The sequence below is a fragment of the Ochotona princeps genome, chromosome Y (assembly GCF_030435755.1).
Source record: "Ochotona princeps isolate mOchPri1 chromosome Y, mOchPri1.hap1, whole genome shotgun sequence".
In the NCBI taxonomy this organism is placed as follows: domain Eukaryota; kingdom Metazoa; phylum Chordata; class Mammalia; order Lagomorpha; family Ochotonidae; genus Ochotona; species Ochotona princeps.
Genome location: NC_080866.1, coordinates 7969531 through 7988718, shown reverse-complemented (window position 1 = coordinate 7988718; position 19188 = coordinate 7969531).

Below are 19188 nucleotides of genomic sequence, written 5' to 3'. Positions count from 1 at the left end.
TTTCAGTTGTTTGAGCATTCACCAAACTGATTCCCATAGAGGCTGTACAAGTCTGCAGTCCCACCAGCAGTGGAGAAGGGTTCCCTTTTCCCCACAGCCTCACCAGCAAGTGTTGATGGTATTATGTATGTGTGCCATCCTTACTGGAGTTAGGTGGTACCTCATTGTTGTCTTCATTTGGATTTCCCTTATTGCCAGGGAACTTGAGCATTTTTTCATATCTTGTTTGCCATTTGGGTTTGTTCTTTTGTGAAATGTCTGCCCATTTCCCATGCCCATTTCTTGAGCAGTTTTTTTGTTCTGTTGTTTTGGTTTCTCTGTAGCTCTTTGTATATTCTGGAGATCAGCCCTCTATCTCCTATGTAGTGTGCAAAGATCTTCTCCCATTCTGTAGGTTGTTTTTTTACTTTGTTGATTGTTTCTCTAGTTGTACAGAAGCTTCTTAGTTTGATGAGGTCCCAATTGTATATTTTGGTCTCAAATTCTACTGCTATTAGAGTCCTTTTTAGGAAGTGAGGGCCTACCCTTAAGTGTTGCAGTGTGTTTCCAACATTTTCTTCCAAAAGTTTGAAGGTTTCTGGATGTAGGTTTAGGTCTTTTATCCATTTAGATTTGATTTTGGTGTATGGTGAGAGATGTGGGTCTATCTTTTTTTTCTGCAGGCTATCAACCAGTTGTCACAACAGCATTTATTAAACAAACCTTTCCATTTGCTTGGGTTGTTGTCTGTCTTTTTGTCAAAGATAAATTGACTTTATCTGTGTGGGTTTCCATCTGTTGTTTCTATTCTGCTCCACTGATCTTCCTTTCTATCTTTGTGCCAGTACCAGGCTGTTTTGATGACCACTGCCCTATAGTATGTCCATAGATCCGGTACTGTGACTCCCCCTGTTAAGTGCCTGTTCTTCAGAGTGGTTCTGGCTATTCATGGGTTTTTGTGTTTCCAGATGAATCTGTGTATCATTTTTTCCAGTTCAATGAAGAATGCTGTGGGTAATTAGATTGGGATTGCATTGAATGTATGTATTGCTTTTGGTAGTATAGACATTTTGATGATATTCATTTTGCCTATGCAGGAGCATGGGATGTTGTTCCATCTTTCAAGGTCTTGTTCTGTTTGTTTTTTGAGTGTTTTGCAATTTTCTTCATAAAGGTCATCTACGCTTTTGGTCAAATTTATTCCCAGATATTTCATGCTTTTCTCTGTTATTTTGAATGGTAGCTTGTTGGTTTGATTTTCTTCCATCTTGCGGCCGTTTGCATACACCATGGCTATTGATTTTTGTCCATTAATTTTGTATCCTGCCACTCTGCCAAAATCTCTTACGAATTCTAGGAGACTATATATTGAGTTTTTTGGTTCTTCTATGTAGAGAATCATGTCGTCTGCGAATAGTGAAAGCTTGACTTCTTCATTTCCAATTTGGATTCCTTTGATTTCTTTGTCTTGTCTTATGGCTTCTGCAAGTAACTCTAGGACTATACTGAATAGCAGTGGTGATAGTGGGCAGCCTTGTCTTGTTCCAGATCTCAGTGGGAAGGGATCCAGTTTTTCTCCATTTAGTATGATGCTGGCATTGGGTTTTTCATATATATCTTTGATTATATCATGGAATTTTCCTTCTATCCCAAACGATGGTTAGGGTTTTTAACATGAAGTGGAGTTGAATTTTGTCGAAGGCTTTTTCTGCATCTATTGATACTATTATATGGTTTTTGTTTTTCAATTTTTGGATGTGATGTATCACATTTATGGATTTTCTTATGTTGAACCATCCCTGCATTCCCTGGATGAAACCTACTTGGTCTGGATGGATGATCTGTCTGATGTTTTTTTGTATTCTCTTGGCTAGGATTTTGTTGAGAATCTTAGCGTCCACATTCATCAGGGAGATCGGTCTGTAGTTTTCTTTTTCTGTTAATTCTCTATTCGGTTTGGGGATTAAGGTGATATTGGCTTCATAGAGTGAGTTTGGAAAAGGTGCTTCCTTTTCTATTGTTTTGAGTAGCTTGTAAAGGATTGGGGTTAGCTCTGGTTGGAATGTTTTGTAGAATTCTGTGGTAAAACCAACTGGGCCTGGGCTTTTCTTTGTTGGGAGCTCTTTAATCACTGATTCTATTTCTGATTCGGTAATGGGTTTATTCAGGTCTTCGGTTGCTTCTGGGGTGAGTTTTGGTAAGTGGTGGCATTCGAAGAATCTTTCCATTTCCAAGTGGTTATCGGATTTGTTGGTGTATAGTTCTTTGTAATAATTTCTAATTATTTCCTTAATGGTAGTAGTGTCTGTTGTTAGGTTGCCTTTTTCATCTTTGATGCTGCTAATTCTTGCTTTGACTTGTGTTTTCTTTGTCAGTCGGGCCAGTGGGGTATCTATTTTGTTTATCCTCTCAAAGAACCAGCTTTTTGATTCATATACTTTCTGAATGTTTTTTTTAATTTCTTTCTGATTTAGTTGTTGTCTTGTTTTGATAATTTCTTCTTTCCTCTTATTTGTGGGGTCCTTCTGCTGTTGCTTTTCCAGTTCCTGTTCCGGCTGTGTGCTTAATTCCTGCATTTGTTGCCTTGCTTGAGCTTTGACGTGCGCGCTAATTGCAATAAACTTACCACGTAACACTGCTTTGGCAGTGTCCCATATGTTTCGGACGTTTGCATCTGGGTTTTCGTTGGTTTTCATAAATTTTTTGATCTCGTCTTTAATTTCTTCTCTAACCCATTGTTCTTTTAGTAGCATATTGTTCAGCCTCCAGGAGTTTACGTGTTTCCTGGGACATTTTGAGTTGTTGATTTCCAGTTTCACTCCGTGATGGTCTGAGAAGGTACATGGTATGATTCCGATATTTTTGTAGTTAGTTAAACTTGCTTTGTGTCCTATTATGTGGTCTATCCTGGAGAAGGTACCATGCACTGCTGAGAAGAAGGTGTAGTCTGTGGCCTTAGGATGAAATATTCTATAGATGTCTACTAGGTCCAGTTGTTCTATTGTTTGTGTGAGTTCTGTGGCTTCTCTGTTGAGCTTTTGCTTCGTTGATCTATCTATTGGTGTTAGTGGGGTGTTCAGATCTCCCAGAATTATCGTATGTTCATCTATGTCTCCCTTTAAGTCCAAAAGTAGTTGTTTCACATATTTGGGTGCATCCAGGCTAGGAGCATACATGTTAAGAATTGTGATTGGTTCTTGTTGGATCCTCCCTTTCAAGAAGATGTAGCGCCCTTCCCTGTCCTTTTTGACGTTTGTTACTTTGAAGTCCGTATCATCTGAGAATAGGACTGCCACGCCAGCCTTTTTTTCTCATCTATTGGCATGGAATATTTGTTTCCATCCTTTCACTTTGAGTTTCCTGAAGTTTCTTCTGGTTAGATGTGTTTCTTGCAAGCAGCATATAGTTGTGTCCTGATTTTAACCCAGTCTGCTAATCAGTGCCTTTTGAGTGATGAATTTAAGCCATTTGTGTTGAGGGTTAATATTGAGAAATTATAATTATGCCGTGACATATACCTGTGTTTTTGAGGTTGTTGGTAATTGATTGTCGTTTCTGAGGATGGACTTTATTGAGATCTCCCAGATTGCCATCCTTGCTTATGGCTTGCTTCCTTTTTCTCTGGGAGTAGCGCATTTCTAAGGAGATTTTGTAGAGTTGGTTTTGTGTTGGCATATTCTTCTAAATTCTCTTTGCTGTGGAAGTATCTAGTTTTGTTCTCATATACAAATGAAATCTTTGCTGGGTAGAGTATTCTTGGTTGACAGTTATTCTCTTTCAGTACTTGAAAGATTTTGTTCCACTCCCTTCTTGCCTGGAGCGCCTGTTCTGAGAAGTCAGCAGTGATTCTGATGATCCTGCCCCTAAATGTAAGCTTCTCTTTGGTTCATGCTAACCTTAGGATTCTTTCTTTGTATTCATTGGAGGGTAGCTTGATTACCACGTGTCTTGGGGAGGAACGTTTTGGGTCCACCCTGTGGGGAGTCCTCTGGCCTTCCTGAATTTGGATTGGATACATGTTCCCGGTATTTTGGAAGTTCTCCTGCATAATTTCTTCAAGTACTGGTTGCATGCCTGTTTCTCTTTCCACTCGTTCTGGGAGCCCCATGATTCTGATATTTGACTTCTTGATGTTGTCATTCATCTCCTGGATCGTCTTGGTCACCTTGTGTAGTTGTGACTCTAGTTGGTTAATAATCTGCCTGCTTTCGTTCTGGGAATCTTCTAAGTCAGATATCCTGTCTTCTGCTGCTGTAATTCTGTTGGCTAATTTCTCAACTTTATTCTTCAAGTCTAGGATCTCATTTTTGATTAATTTTGTTTCTGTGATTATGTGGTTTTTAAAATCTTTGAGCTCATCCCATCGTTTTTCATTGTCCCTGAAGAGTTTTATAATTATTTTTCTGAACTTCTTATCAGAGACGTCTTCAATTTCTTCATCTGTAATCTCTGTGATTGACCAGGCTTTATGTTGGCTTTTGGGGGTGGAGCAGGCTGTGTCTAGGTCACTACCTTTCTTACTGCGTTTCATATTTGTGGCCCAATGTGTTGCTGAATTCTCACCCTTGACCTCTGTTGCCACCTAGTGGGTGGCCTGAGGTCTTGCTAGTCTAGGTCTATGTTTTCCTTCGGCCCAGGGAGTTGTTTTTGTTTCCCTTCTGGGTTTCAGGTTTCAGCGCCTTAGGTTTCAGCGCCTAGGATTTTTTTTGTTGTTGTTGTTTTGCTTTGTTTTTTTTTCTGAGGCATGGCCGCTTTCCTTTGGCCTGGGTTGGCCCAGAATTTAGTTTAGCTGTGGTCCTGGGGTAGCGGCTGGCTACCGCACTTCAGGTTCCTAGCGCTCTTCCGGTACCGTAGCGTTCGTTATGTGGGAATGTGTGTTACTTAGCCGTCCCTGTCTTTGCCTGGGTCCCACCAAGGTTATTAATATCGCCACCAGTGCTAGAGGTCTCAGCACTCCTGCAGTTTCCAGCCGCCACTGGTGGGGCCTTGTGCAACGATCTCCCAAAATTGGCCGTTCAAAACTCCCGCCGGCCTTTCCCCTGCTGGGTTCCCACTTCACCCGTTTTCGAGCTGCGATGAGACTGAGCTGGCCACTGAGCGCTGCCTTGGTTTGTTTGTTGATATTTTTGGTTGATTCTCCAAATTACGTGGATCTTGTTGATTCCGCAGTGTCCTGTGGGATTCGCACACCTGTGTATACTATTCTTAACTAGACTTACTCCTTCTTCTGGGACTTTTTGGCCCTTTCTCTCTGCCTTCCCCTTTACATCAACCCTCCATGGTCGGCCATTTTTTCGGGCTCCTAAACTTTTGGAAATGGAATAATGGAATAATATGTTATTTTTATGAGTTCTTTATTCATTAATTACATTGTATTATGTGACACAATTTCATAGATAGTTGATAGTTATTAAAGGGTCAGTGGGTTAGAAAAGAAATTAAAGATGAGATACAAAATTATGGAAATCATTGCAAACTCAGATACAGCAGCCCAAAACTACAAAACCTGTACTGCAACAAATCAGAAAACCACCAGAAATGGAAAGGTTCCCAGAGCTCCACCACTTACCAAAACAAACCTGATAGGGAACAGAAGATCTGAATAAACCCATAACTGAAGAAGAGATAGAATCAGTGATTAAAGATCTCCTAACAAAGAAAAGGCCTGGTCCAGATGGCTTCAACATAGACCTCTACAAAACATTGCAACCAGAGCTAACCCCAATACTCTACAAGCTCTTCAAAACAATAGAAAAGGAAGCAACCCTGACAAACTCAATCTATGAAGCCAACATCACTATAATGCCAAAACCAGATAGAGAATTAACACAAAAGGACTACAGATCAATCTCCCTGATGAACACTGATGCTCAGATTCTCATCAAAATCCTAGCCAAGAAAATTCAAAAGCACATCAGACAAATCATTCGGGATGGTTCAACATACGGAAATTCATAAATGTGATACACCACATCCAAAAAATGAAGAACAAAAACCATATAATAGTATCAATAGGTACAGAAAAAGCCTTTGACAAAATCCAACATCACTTCCTGTTCAAAACTCTAACCAAGGTAGGCATAGAAGGAGTAATCCACAACATAATCAAAGTAATATATGAAAAACCCAATGCCAGCATCATACTGAATGGAGAAAAACTGGATCCCTTCCCACTGAGATCGGGAACAAGACAAGGATATCCACTATCACCACTGCTATTCAACATAGTCCTAGTGGTACTCGCAGAGGCCATAAGACAAGACAAAGAAATCAAAGGAATCCAAATTGGATGTTCAAAAGGGAAAGGAAGAATTCAAGCTTTCACTGTTTACACATGACATGATCCTTTACATAGAAGAACCAAGAGACTCAATACAGAGACTTCTAGAACTTCTGCAAGAATTTGGTAAAGTGGCAGGGTACAAAATTAATGAACAAAAATCAATAGCCATAGTGTATACAAACAGCCCCAAAATGGAAGAAGATCTAACCAGCAAGATACCATTCCAAATAACAGAGAAAAGTATGAATCATCTAGGAATAAATCTAACCAAAAATGTAGGAGACCTTTATGAAGAAAATTATAAAATGCTTAAAAAAGAAATTGAGCAAGACCTCAAAAGATAAAATAACCTCCCATGCTCCTGGGATCGCAAAATCAATATCATTAAAATGCTTATACTACCAAAAGCAATATACACATTCAACACAATCCCAATCTAATTACCCAAAACAGTCTACATTGAACTGGATAAAATGATACAAAGGTTCACCTGAAAACATAAAAAACCACGAATAGCAAGAACCATTCTGAAGAATAGGAAATTAATACGGGGGATCACAGTCCAGGACCTCTGGACATACTACAGGGCAGTGATTATCAAAACAGCCTGGTACTGGCACAAAGATAGAGAGGAGGGTCAATGGTACAGAATAGAAACACCAGAAGGGAACCTACACAGATACAGCCAAATAATCTTTGAGAAAAAGACAGAGGATAATCCAAGCAAATGGGAAGGTCTCTTCAATAAATGATGTTGGGACAACTGGATGATAGCTTGTAGAAACAAGAAGATAGACCCACATTTTTATCTATGCACCAAGTTCAAATCTAAATGGATAAAATACTTTAACCCACACCCAGATCTTCAAACTTTCGGAGGAAAATGTTGGAAACACATTGCAAGATTTAGATGTAGGCCCTGACTTCCAAAAAAGGACACCAAAAACACTAGCAATCAAGGCCAAACTAAACAAATGGGGCTTCAAAAAAAAAACTAAGAAGCTTCTGTGCAGCAAGGGAAACAATCAACAAAGTAAAAAAGCAACCCAAAACTGGGAGACCGTTTCATACTACATAGGGGATATGGGGCTAATCTCCAGAATATACAAGGATCTCCAGAACAACCAAAACAGCAAAACAAACTAACCACTCAAGAAATGGGCAGATGTTTCACAAAGGAACAAATTCAAATGGCAAACAAACATATGAAAAAATGCTCATGTTCCTTGGCTATAAGGGAAATCCAAATTAAGACAACAATGTGGTACCACGTAACACCAGTAAGGATGGCACATATACAAAAAAACACCAACAACACTTGCTGGCAAGGATGTGGGGAAAAGGGAACCCTACTCCACTGCTTGTGGAACTGCAAACTTGTACAACGTCTATGGAAATCAGTATGGAGAACACTCAAACAACTGAAAATCTGCATATGATATGATCTAATAATAGCACTCCTAAGAATATAACCAAAACACTTGCTACACAAGAAACCAACATGCATCCCTATGTTTATAGCAGCACAATCAATAATTGCAAAAATGTGGAAGCAACCAAAATGCCCATCAACAGAAGACTGGATAAGAAAGCTATGGCTCATTGACTCTATCGAATACTACTCAACTATTAAAAAAGCCAAAATGCGGTTTTTTGTGGCCAAATGGGTCCAACTGGAAACCATTATGCTAAGGGAAATGAGCCAATCCCAAAAGGTTAAATACCCACATGTTTGCCTTACTATAAAGTGAAAGAATGTCAATCCAGAAAATGGTACCTTGTGTTTTATTATTATTATTTTTAGTTTTTTAATTGTGCTGTTTTAGCTTCATTTCTTGATTTTTTTTAAGATTCATTTATTTTTATTGCAAAGTCAGATATACAGAGAGGAGGAGAGACAGAGAGGAAGATCTTCTGTCCAGTGATTCACTTTCCAAGTAAGCTCAATGGTCAGTGCTGCGCTGATCTGAAGCCGGGAACCAGAGATCATTTGCTTGTCTCCCACGTGGGTGCAGGGTCCCAAAGTTTTGGGCCTTCCTCAACTGCTTTCCCAGGCCCCAAGCAGGAATTTGGATGGGAAGTGGACTGGCGAGAATTAAAACAGGTGCCCATATGGGATCCTGTTGTGTTCAAGATGAGGACTTCAACCACCAGACCATGCCACCAGGCCCTATAATAGTATTTTAACTTCAAACAGTCTGTGTATCTAATGTATTATGATATTGTGATGTATCAAGGAACATACAATTAATGTGAATCAGACTGCTTATGTTCTACAAGAAAGAATTGTAAAACCTAATTTGCTTTTAAGACCCTAAGCTACTTGGAAATGGGGTGGAAGAACAGGGAAATCTTCCATCTCCTAAGAATGTGTGAAGAAGGCATAAAGCATAACCTATCAGAAACATAGCAGGTCATTCATAGACAATAGACTCAAATCAGCATTAAGCCATAGTTAAAATATAAAGACATATAGGGGGAATCAAGAGCGATCCTGACAAACTCTTAACAGGAGGTCACATGCACAGAGCAGGGGGGGGACTTCAGAGTAGAGCAGATGGACAAGAGGAGGCTTGAACAGATTAGGAACACATGGGGCATTGGAGTGCCTTCCAAGCCTGAGAACTCCAAGGTCACCCAGCCCCATCTGGATCTATCACATGGGATGGAACAGACCAAATTCCTTCCTCACCAGACCCAAGGTCATTGGAACAACAGGACCCAAGGAGTCCTGAGAGATTTGCAGAAACACAAGAACAGCAAAGTTCCTTTGGGGCTAGGGAGAGGAGCTTCTTCTGGTCCTTACTTAGTTCCAACTTTGGATTCCCACCCTCTCTTGCAATGACCTTCAGGATTGCCCTGAAGCCTTCCACCACAAAATTCAATCAATCAATCAATCAATCAATCAATCAATCAATCAATCAATCAATCAAATAGAATAGAGAGTCAGAAAAATACAAGGAAAGCTTAGAACCAAATAGGATATGATCATCGTGGATCGATATATACCTTACTAGATGAGACGCAAAAATTACTTACTCCTTACTAGGGTATGGACGATTTCTCTGCACACCCCTACTAAAACAGTTCTACACCTCAACTGTAAACAAAGGCTTGATTAGAATTATAAGCCAGTTTAAAACTATCCTAAAATTTACCAAGTTCAGCAAAACTATGCATCAACATAATAAACAGCTAAATAATAAAATGAAAACAGATGCGAGGCAGCTGAATAGTAACCTATAGCCACTTTAAGGTGTATAGCAGCCAGGGCTGAGTACAAAAAACTGAAGGGTGAATGAAGTAATCACAGGAGGTGGTTAAGAACTTGTGCTGTTATAATATATTGATTACTCAATACTGTATCAATTAATTCTATAAACTTGCACAATTTTGTTGATGTTGTACTGGGGCTTCTAATTCATCAGGATGATATTCTGCCAGTTCTACCTTCAGACCAGAGAAGGTCTCCCAAACAAATTGTTGAGTTGATCTGGACAATAAGATGCTGGACTCTATGCTTGATATACGATTACAATGAAAGAATCTTGACTGAATTTGAACTGTATTACTGCAACAAGTTCGAGGAACCCACCAAGGGAGGAGGGCATGGGGAGGGCATGGGGGAATCCCAGAGCCTATGAATCTATGTCACATGATGCAACATAATTAATAATAAAAAAAAAGCTTACAAAATTTCCCATCACTCTAGTGAAATTGGTGGTATTCAGTGCAAGAAGAGATGTGGATAGGAACAGCATGCTCGATTTCCAACAGGAAGAGAAGTATGCAGGACAGGATAGGATCACATCGCCAGTTACCTGTCACTCATGTCCAATATCTAGTCTCTGAGAAACATCTCACCATTGATGTTAGCTCGATATTCCTTAACAATCACTGTGTTAGAGAAATAGGGATTGCTGCGGAAGAACAACCTGATCTTGATGCGATTCTTGGGAAGCTGGAGTTTGGCCACCTGCTAGGAGAGAATGGAGCAGCTCCTATGTGGATTTCAGTGGCATGTGCAAGATGAATATCTAGTCTTTCAGCCTTTAGTGGTTGCCATTGTTTCCCTCATTTATGCTGTCTCTGTCACTTTCTCTTGTTGAAAATTAAATTAACATTTTAAAAACAGAAGACACACATATTCAAGAGATAGGGTATTTGCTTTAGTTTGAATCTACTTTCTGAAGGCAACAGCAGTTATAATCTTAAACCACCTTCCAGTTTGTTTTATTGTGATGGAAGCTTCATCTAGAAGGTCTACAGGGAAGTGTTGGCCAGAGAACCTCAAAACAGAATATGCAGGAACCTTAAATACTGTTAAGAGATACCATGTATTTATAAATTGGTAAGCAGAAGTCCTTGTACACGCCAGGATCCCATATGGGTGCTGGCTCTAATCCCAGTGTTCCACTTTGCTTCCCATCCATCACCCTGTTTGTGGCCTGGGAAGCAGTCGAGCATGGCCTGAAGCCTTGAGACCCTGCATGCACATGGGAGAACTAGAAGAAGCTTCTGGCTCCTGGTTTCAGATTGGCTCCACTCTGGGCATTGTGGTCACTTCGAGACTGAATCATTGAACAGAAGATCTCTGTCTTTCCTCCTCTCTGTTTATCTGCCTTTTAAAGTAAGGGGGCTGAATGTGACTTCTCTCCTTGACTTCTCCCTACCTCCAGATTCAGTAATAAAAAAAGTTAACATGGAAATTGTGATCTCACCCAATGTCCTGTAGCCCTTGACCCTATTCATCCTAATCACCTATGTAAAAATCACCAAAAATAGGAGAAAATAAATAAAAATCCAAAAAATAGGAGAAGATGACAAAGGAAAGCTTTGCTGAGATGTTATCCTGAACTCATAATTTTTGCTTCCAGAATTTGGAATATATCACACCATTCTCTTCTGGCCTATAGTCTCCTGTGAGAAATCAGCTATGGTTTTAATTGTACTTCCTCTATATGTCAATTCATTTTTTTTTTCTCGAGGACATTGAAGGATTTCTTCTTTGTGTTCCATTGACTAGAGCTTGATTATCTTGCATTGTGGACAAGATTACTTGTGGTCAAAACACCTGTAGGGATTTCTGTCCCCTTCCTGGATGTTAAGGTCCATTCTGTCTGCAGTTTTTGAAATTTCTCATTTGTTATTTCATTGAATTTTTTTTAAAGATTTTATTGTTATTGGAAATCTGGATATACAGAGAGGAGGAGAGACAGAGAGGAAGATCTTTCAAACAATGATTCACTCCCCAAGTGAGCCGCAACGGGCCAGTGCGCATCGATCTGATGCCAGGAGCATGGAACTTCTTCTGGGTCTCCCATGTGGGTGCAGGATCACCAGGCTTTGAGCTGTCCTCGAATGCTTTCCAAGGCGACAAGCAGGGAGTTGGATGGAAAGCTGAGCTGCCAGGATTAGAACCGGTGCCCATATGGAATCCCAGGGCTTTCAAGGTGAGGACATTAGCCATTAGGCCACGCCGCCAGGCCCGAATTTGTTGTTTAAAATAGATTTATTTTATGTTTATTGGAAAGTCAAATATATAGAGCAGGAGAGTGAGGGGAAGATCTTCTGCCTGTTGATTCACTTTCCAAGCATCAGTGATGGCAGGAGCTGAGTTGATCCAAAAACAGGAGCCAGGAGCCTCTTCTAGGTCTCCAGTCTGGGTGCAGCATTGCATGGTTTGGCAATCCTTCACTGTCTTCCAAGTACACAAGCCAGGAGCTGTAGGGTAATTCGGGTCGTGGGTATTAGAACTAGTGTCCTATGAGTTCTTGATGCATGAAAAATGGTGATTCTGAACGCTAGACTACCATGTCAGGCCCATTGAATTCATTTCTTTGATAAAGATTTATTTATTTGTGTTACAAAGTCAGATATACAGAGAGGAAGAGAGACAGAGAGGAAGATCTTTCGTCTGATGATTCACTCTGCAAGTGAGTGCAACAGCTGAAGCTGAGTCAATCCGTAGCTAGGAGCCAGGTGCTTCTTCTGGGTCTCCCACATGGCTGCAGGTTCCCAATGCTTTGGGCTGTCCTCGACTGCTTACCCAGGCCACAAGAAGCTAGCCGAATGGGACGTGGAGCTGCCAGGGTTATAAACAGCATTCAAACGGGACTCCGGACGCCTCCAAGACGAGGATCCCAGCTGCTAGCCCATGCTGCTTGGCCCATTGAATGCATTTTTTAACAGAACTTCTCTTTCTGCACCTTCTAGGATTTCTATAACTCTTCTATGTGGGCCTTTTAATAGTGTGTCTTACTTCTTAAATACTTTTTCTTCTTTTATAGCTTTATCCAGCTCTGCTTCCACCTTTTAATTGTTTTCCCATTGTAATAAGAAATATCTTTGAACTCTGAGATTATTCTTCTGACACTGTCATTCTGTAGCCCCATTTTCTCAATGTAGTCCTCAGTTATCACTGAGGGTGCTAAAGGCTTTAGTTTCTTGACAGGGGAGTCTTCAGTTATCTATGTTGTGATTTGGTCTCTGGTTTCACTCTTGATCATTGTACTTCTCATTAGCTGATTCTTTTGCTTTTTTGTATATATTTTTATTTTGAAATTTTTGAATTTTGTGGTTCAATATTGTATAGACTGGGATTCTGCCCCATAGCGCAACAAATTTTCCCAATAATTCCATAATTATGTCATAATTGCATCAGTTTCTTATTGAAGTGTGCCCAAGCATTGCTGGTACAGACAATGTCAGAGAGTTCAGCAACCCATTATCTACATATTTCCAGCAATTTTATTGGGAGTCCACCATTTGTTTGGAAGCAGGAATAAATGTTGCATTGTTCCCCCACATCTGGATATGGTAGGCCCCAGTACTTCATCCCTGTACATTTCCATAAATGAGAAATCATGAAACAATGTCAAATACTGGTATGAATTAGAATAACAGCTAGAACAACCACCAAGGCAATTACAACACCATGGAAAAACCTCCATTGAATAAACAACACAAATGTGACCAAAAATAAATAAATAAATAAACACAAAAGTCTGTTATGGCCCATCAGCATTGCCTAGCGGCAAAAGACCTCACCATGAGCGTGCCTGGGATCCTATATGAGCAACGGTTCTAATTCTGGCAGCTCCACTTCCCATCCAGCTCCCTGTTTGTGGCTTGAAAGCAGTCAAGGATAGCCCAAAGCTTTGGGATCCTGCACTCATGTGGGTACTTGGAGGAGGTTCCTGGCTCCTGGCTCTGGATCAGCACAGCATCGGCTTTGAGCTCACTTGGGGAGTGAATCATCCGATGGAACATCTTCCTCTCTGTCTCTCCTCCTCTTTGTATAACTGACTTTGCAATAAAAATTAACCAATCGTTATAAAACAAAAAGCCTCTTGGGAAAAAAGAAGCCACCATGTAATCTACGAGGCAGTGAGGAATTCAAATAAAGGAAAGAATGTATCTGGGATAAATGAAACTGAAATCTAAAACATCAAAAGATGGGATGCAGCAAAAAATAATAAATAAAATAGTCAAAAACTAACAAACTAACAAACAAATAAAAACCAGTATGGATCATGTCATTGAAGTTATACTTTCCATGATGGTTTCTTAATATTGGCGAGAACGTACATATTTACTCTTTTGGGAATGATATATTTCACTGAGAATATTGGACTCTCCTTGGGACCACCTGGTTGTAAATGGCACAATTTTGATCTTCTTAATAGATAATACTATTTCATGGAGTAGAAGTAACACATTTTCTTTAACTGTTCTTCTTTGGGAGCACATCTGGATTGCTTCCATGTCTTTGCTAATGTAGATTGTGCTTCTGCAAATATAGGCCTATAGATCCCCTTCATATATGCAGATTTCACTCCTATGAAATGAATATATTCCTATTGGGTATATTCGTAGGAACAGGAGAACTGTATCATATGGTAGACTTGTTAACAATTATCCCAGATCTCTCCATACTGATTTCCACAATGGTTGCATTAGCCTACACTGCCACCAGCAGTGAAGGAGACTACCTTTCTCTCCACATCTTTGCCAGCAGGGACTTTTACTTGAGTTCTGAGTGTATGCCAGTCTTACTGGAGTTAGCTGGTACTTCAACATGGCTTTCAATTGAATCTCTCTGATGGCTTGAGAGCCTGGGCATCTTTTCATACGTCAGTTAGCCATTTGAGTCTGTTCTATTGAAAAATGTCTGCTCAATCCTTTGCCCATTTCTTGACAGGTGTCTTTGCTTGTTTGTTTTTTATTGTCCCTGGGATTCTGTGGCTCTTCGTAAATCCTGGATATTAGTCTCCTATCACTTGTGTGGTGTGCAAATATTTCTCTGCCTGTGTTCGTTACTTCCTCATGTTCTTAACTGTCTCCTTTGCTGCACAGAATTTTTTTAGTTTGATGTAGTCCCATTTAAGGCATTTAAGGTTGCTCTCTTCTATGTTAAAGGGATCTGTATTTACAATTTCTTTCTCAGCCTTGAAATTGTTTGCGTACACACTACCATTGACTTGTGCTCAGTAATTGTGTATCCTGCTACTCTGCCAAAATCTCTAATGAGTTCCAGCAGTCTCTTGACTGAGTGTTTGGTTCTCATGTGTAGAGAATCAGGTAGTCTTCAAGTAGCGATAATTTCAGTTCCACACTTACAATTTGGATCCTTTAATTCTTTTCTTTCTTCTCTGATGGCTCTGGTAAGGACTTCCAATACTATGGTAAAGAGTAGTGGTGACAGATGTCATCCCTGTCTAATTCTTGATTTTAGTGGATAGGTTTCCAATATTTCTCCATTTAGTATGATGCTGGCATTGGTTTTCTCGTATATTGCTTTGATTGTATTGTGGAATGTTCCTTCTATGTCTGTCTTCCTTAGGAGATTCATCATGAAGTGTGTTGGATTTTATCAAATGCTTTCTTTGCATCTGTTGAGAATGCTCCTTTGCTGGAGCGTCTTCAGTAACATTCACAGTGCCTCTGTCTTTTCTTCTATCTTTTGCCATTGCCAATTTGGTTGGTAGGTTCTTCTCCTTAATGCAGATTCCTAAAATGAATTACCTGCATGTCTGCAAGTTGATTTCTATGTTCACTCATTGACCATGATTAGGAAAACACCAGGTCACCTGAATAACAAACACACAAACAAAAGCGGTAAGCAAAAAGCAAAAAGCAAAGAACTCTGCATGACCTAATTATCTGGTTACAGAAAATGGGTGGACACCACAGTGAGCTCTATCAGAGATCTGGCACTCCCCGAAGGCTGCCAATGCCATGTACAGGCCGAGGCTTGACAAAGGCCAACATGCCATCTCCTATCAAAGCTCAAGCAGGGCTGATGCCAGCGCCCATGTCAGTGGGGGTATAAAACCGTTGCCTCCACTATCCTGCTTGTCTTTCCCACTTGAGACCCTCTCTTATCCTGTGCATTCCTCCACCACAAGGGATAGGCCCAGGAACAAACTTCTTTTTGCATAATAAAGGTCTGTTTGTACTTAGTTGGTATTTGGTTTCTTTCTTTAGCACATCTAACAGAAAATGTGGGACATCTACTCCACAGAACACTACTCAACCACTAAAAAGATTTTGTCATTTTCCCATCTATTGAAGGGCATTGCAATAGCTCATGTTGTTTGGTGTATGAATTAAATTCTACCACATTTTAATGTTATTTGGATAGCCAACTTCAAAGCTATTTTTGAAGTTTTATGATTTATGGTTTCCAAAGTGTTAGAGAATATGCTGAGACTCAGGCTAACATTGGGAAAAACTGCTTAATATTCTTCCAAACCAGCAAACTATTACATGTTCCACCAGCATGAGTGAGAATTTCTATTTCCATCATGTTTATTGAAGTTTTAATTTGTGTTAGGAGTGCTCTTGACTCTTTTGATTGGTATGCATTACTGCTGTATTTTCTGTGTATCTTTTCCTTATGAATGGATGTTGAGTGTTGCTTTGTGTCTTTCCTGGAAAGCTGCAAACCTTGTAATTGAGTAGCTGTTTAGATTTTTTTTTTTCTCTTTTTCATTTGTCTTTTTCAGTGTTGAATGTATTGCAGGCTCCAGTCTCCCAAGGTTTAACTCCTCAGCTTAGCTTGTTTCTCAGAGCATAACAGGATTGGCAATTTTGGCCTGGTACATCTAGCCACTGGCTTAACCGCAAGTTCCTGCTTCCTATTTGTCAAGTTATCTGCCAAGGGATTGGATAAACCCTGAGAGGAACTCAAGGGATTTAGGGTGGCCACTAGAGGATTGGATAAACACTGGGAGGAACTCAAGGGATTTAGGGTGGCCACTACTGGGAGGAACTAGAGGATTTAGGGTGGCCACTACTGGGAGGAACTAGAGGATTTAGGGTGGCCACTTGAAGACTGGATAAACACTGGGAGGAGCTAGGGAGAGTATAAAAGAAAGCCTGGAGTTGCAATAAAGATCAATCTGTCATTGATCGGCATTCGGTGTACTGCATGTTGCCTTGTGTTGTCTCTCTGCGTTGTCTTTGTTATAACCCTAGTCCCTCCACTCGGCTCGGGGTACGTGGCGACGCGGGTGTTGCCAACAATGTATAGTGTCTTTCTTTGTTTCTAAAGTGTAACTTACTTATTTGAAAGTCAGAGACATCTCCCAAGTACTGCTTCATTCCCCAAATCACTGCAAAGTCCAGAGCTGAGCAGTTAGGAGACTTGGAGCCCGGAGCTCCTTGCAGTTCTCTCATGTGGATTTAAGGACACAAGGGCTTGAGCCATCATCTGCTGCCTTCCCATGCTCATTAGCAGGGACCTGACTCAGAAGTAGAGCAGCAGGACATGAAAGATGAGAGTTTTCTTTTTATGAAATGTCCAAGTATAGGCAGATCCAAATTGAAATAGGGATGTGGGATCAGAATGAAGGATATTTAATGGCAACGAAGAATTATTTCACAAAGAGATCTTACAGCAAAAGACAACAGTGACTGAAAAAAATTGAATTTTGCAAGAGGAAGAGATTATCGTAGTATTTAATATTTACTAATTTGAAAGTTATGGTGAAAACTTCCACAATCTGTCCATTGTCTTTACTACTGAGAAGTGAGAATTGACTATACACATTCCGCATGTATTGTTCGAAGCCAGGCCTACTTCACTCATCCCCTAAATGTTAAATGGAGGAATGTAGTTTCTTTCTGCAAATCAAAGTGTTTGAAAATTCCACTTATCACTTAAGGGATCCATGTGATTTATACTGCAAAATCATACACTACTTACTGAAAAATAATACTGAAAAAGTAAGGGATCAACATGATACATACTGCAAAATTATGACAGTATATTATCAAACAAGCATATGAAAACTCCTGGGACTCTTTATCCACCTGAATCTAATGTGGTTAACACACAAAGTGCAACTTGGACAATAACTTTATGTTTTTTTATCTTGGCAGGGTTTTAAAAAATATGAATAACAACTCAACATTACCTATGGACCACACTAAGTTACTAAACATTCCTGCAAAAGAGTATTCATTCTGCCATCATAACAGAATTGTTCCACAGGAAGACACTAGAAATGTGTTCTGTCCAAAAGTTAATGGCTTAGAGAATAGTTACCAATCAAAATAAGCATCTGGCAATATTTAGTGTGTGATTAATTTGCCGTGAGACAAATGACATCTTTCTTTTTTATCTCTGTTTGTGTCTGTCATATAAAAGCCACTGGTGAATCTTTCTTTGTCTCATTTGCATCTCTTGCAGAATGCAAACTTTCACTGATTTTCACTGGATCTTATGATTTGTGCAAATAATATTGTGTATTTGATTTTCACATATTTCATGGGTTACAACAAATTATTGTTAGAAGAACATAGAACTAAGTCATACAGTTCAATATGAGTTCAGATTTGTGCAGCTGGTCGTGTACCGGTACAGCACTTTGAATCTCTGCAAGAATTGATCCTATAGCATGGGTCCTGACGACGGATACTGAAGGTGCCCCATTTAGAGTGATATTGCAACCCTTAAGACAACATTCGCTGATACATCAGTCATGAACTTCAATTTCATGCATGTTTTTTCTGTTAATGTTATCTCTTGTCCTATGGTACACACGCTAACAACCCTGAACTAGTGACCACACATAGTGAATCAGCTTACAAGTCTATGCTGTGACTCTGCACCATACAATGACTCCTACACAGTTACTCAAATCATACTCCAGAGGCAGGAAAAATGGCCGACCATGGAGGGTTGATGTAAGGGGGAAGGTTGAGAGAGAGGGCCAAAAAGTGCCAGAAGAAGGAGCAAATTCAGTTAAAAATAGTATAAGCACGTGTACAAACCTCCCAGGACACTGCATAATCAACAAGATCCACGCAATCTGGAGAATCAACCAATAACAACAAGAAAAAAAAAAAAAAAAACCAAGGCAGTTCTCAGCGGCTTGGGCAGTCGGCTTGTCGGCTTGAAAAGGGTGAGTTAAGAACGCAGCAGGGGAAAATCCGGCAGGAATTTTAACTGGAGGATATACAGGCAACTTTAGGAAATCATTGCATAAAGCCCCTCCAGTGGTGGCTAGAAAGTGCAGGAGTGCTGAAACCTGTAGCACTGGTGGTGATATTAATAACTTTGGCGGGACGCAGGCAAAGACAGGGACCGCTACCTAACACACACTCCCACATAACCAAAAGCTACGCTACTGGGAAGGCATTAGGATCCTGAAGTGCAGTAGTCAGCAGCTGCAGCAGCGAGGGTGAAATCCCCAGGATCACAGCTAATCTAAATTCTGGGCCAACCCAGTTCAGGGAAAGAGGCGGAGGAGCGGGGTCCGCCAGATCCTGTGCCTCAGACAAATATACAAAGCAAAGCAAAGCAAACCAAACCAAACCAAGCCAAACAAAATAACAACAACAACAACAACAACAACAAAAACCCCAGATATGAGACCCAGGCGCCTAGGCACTGAAACCTGAGGCGCTGAAACGTG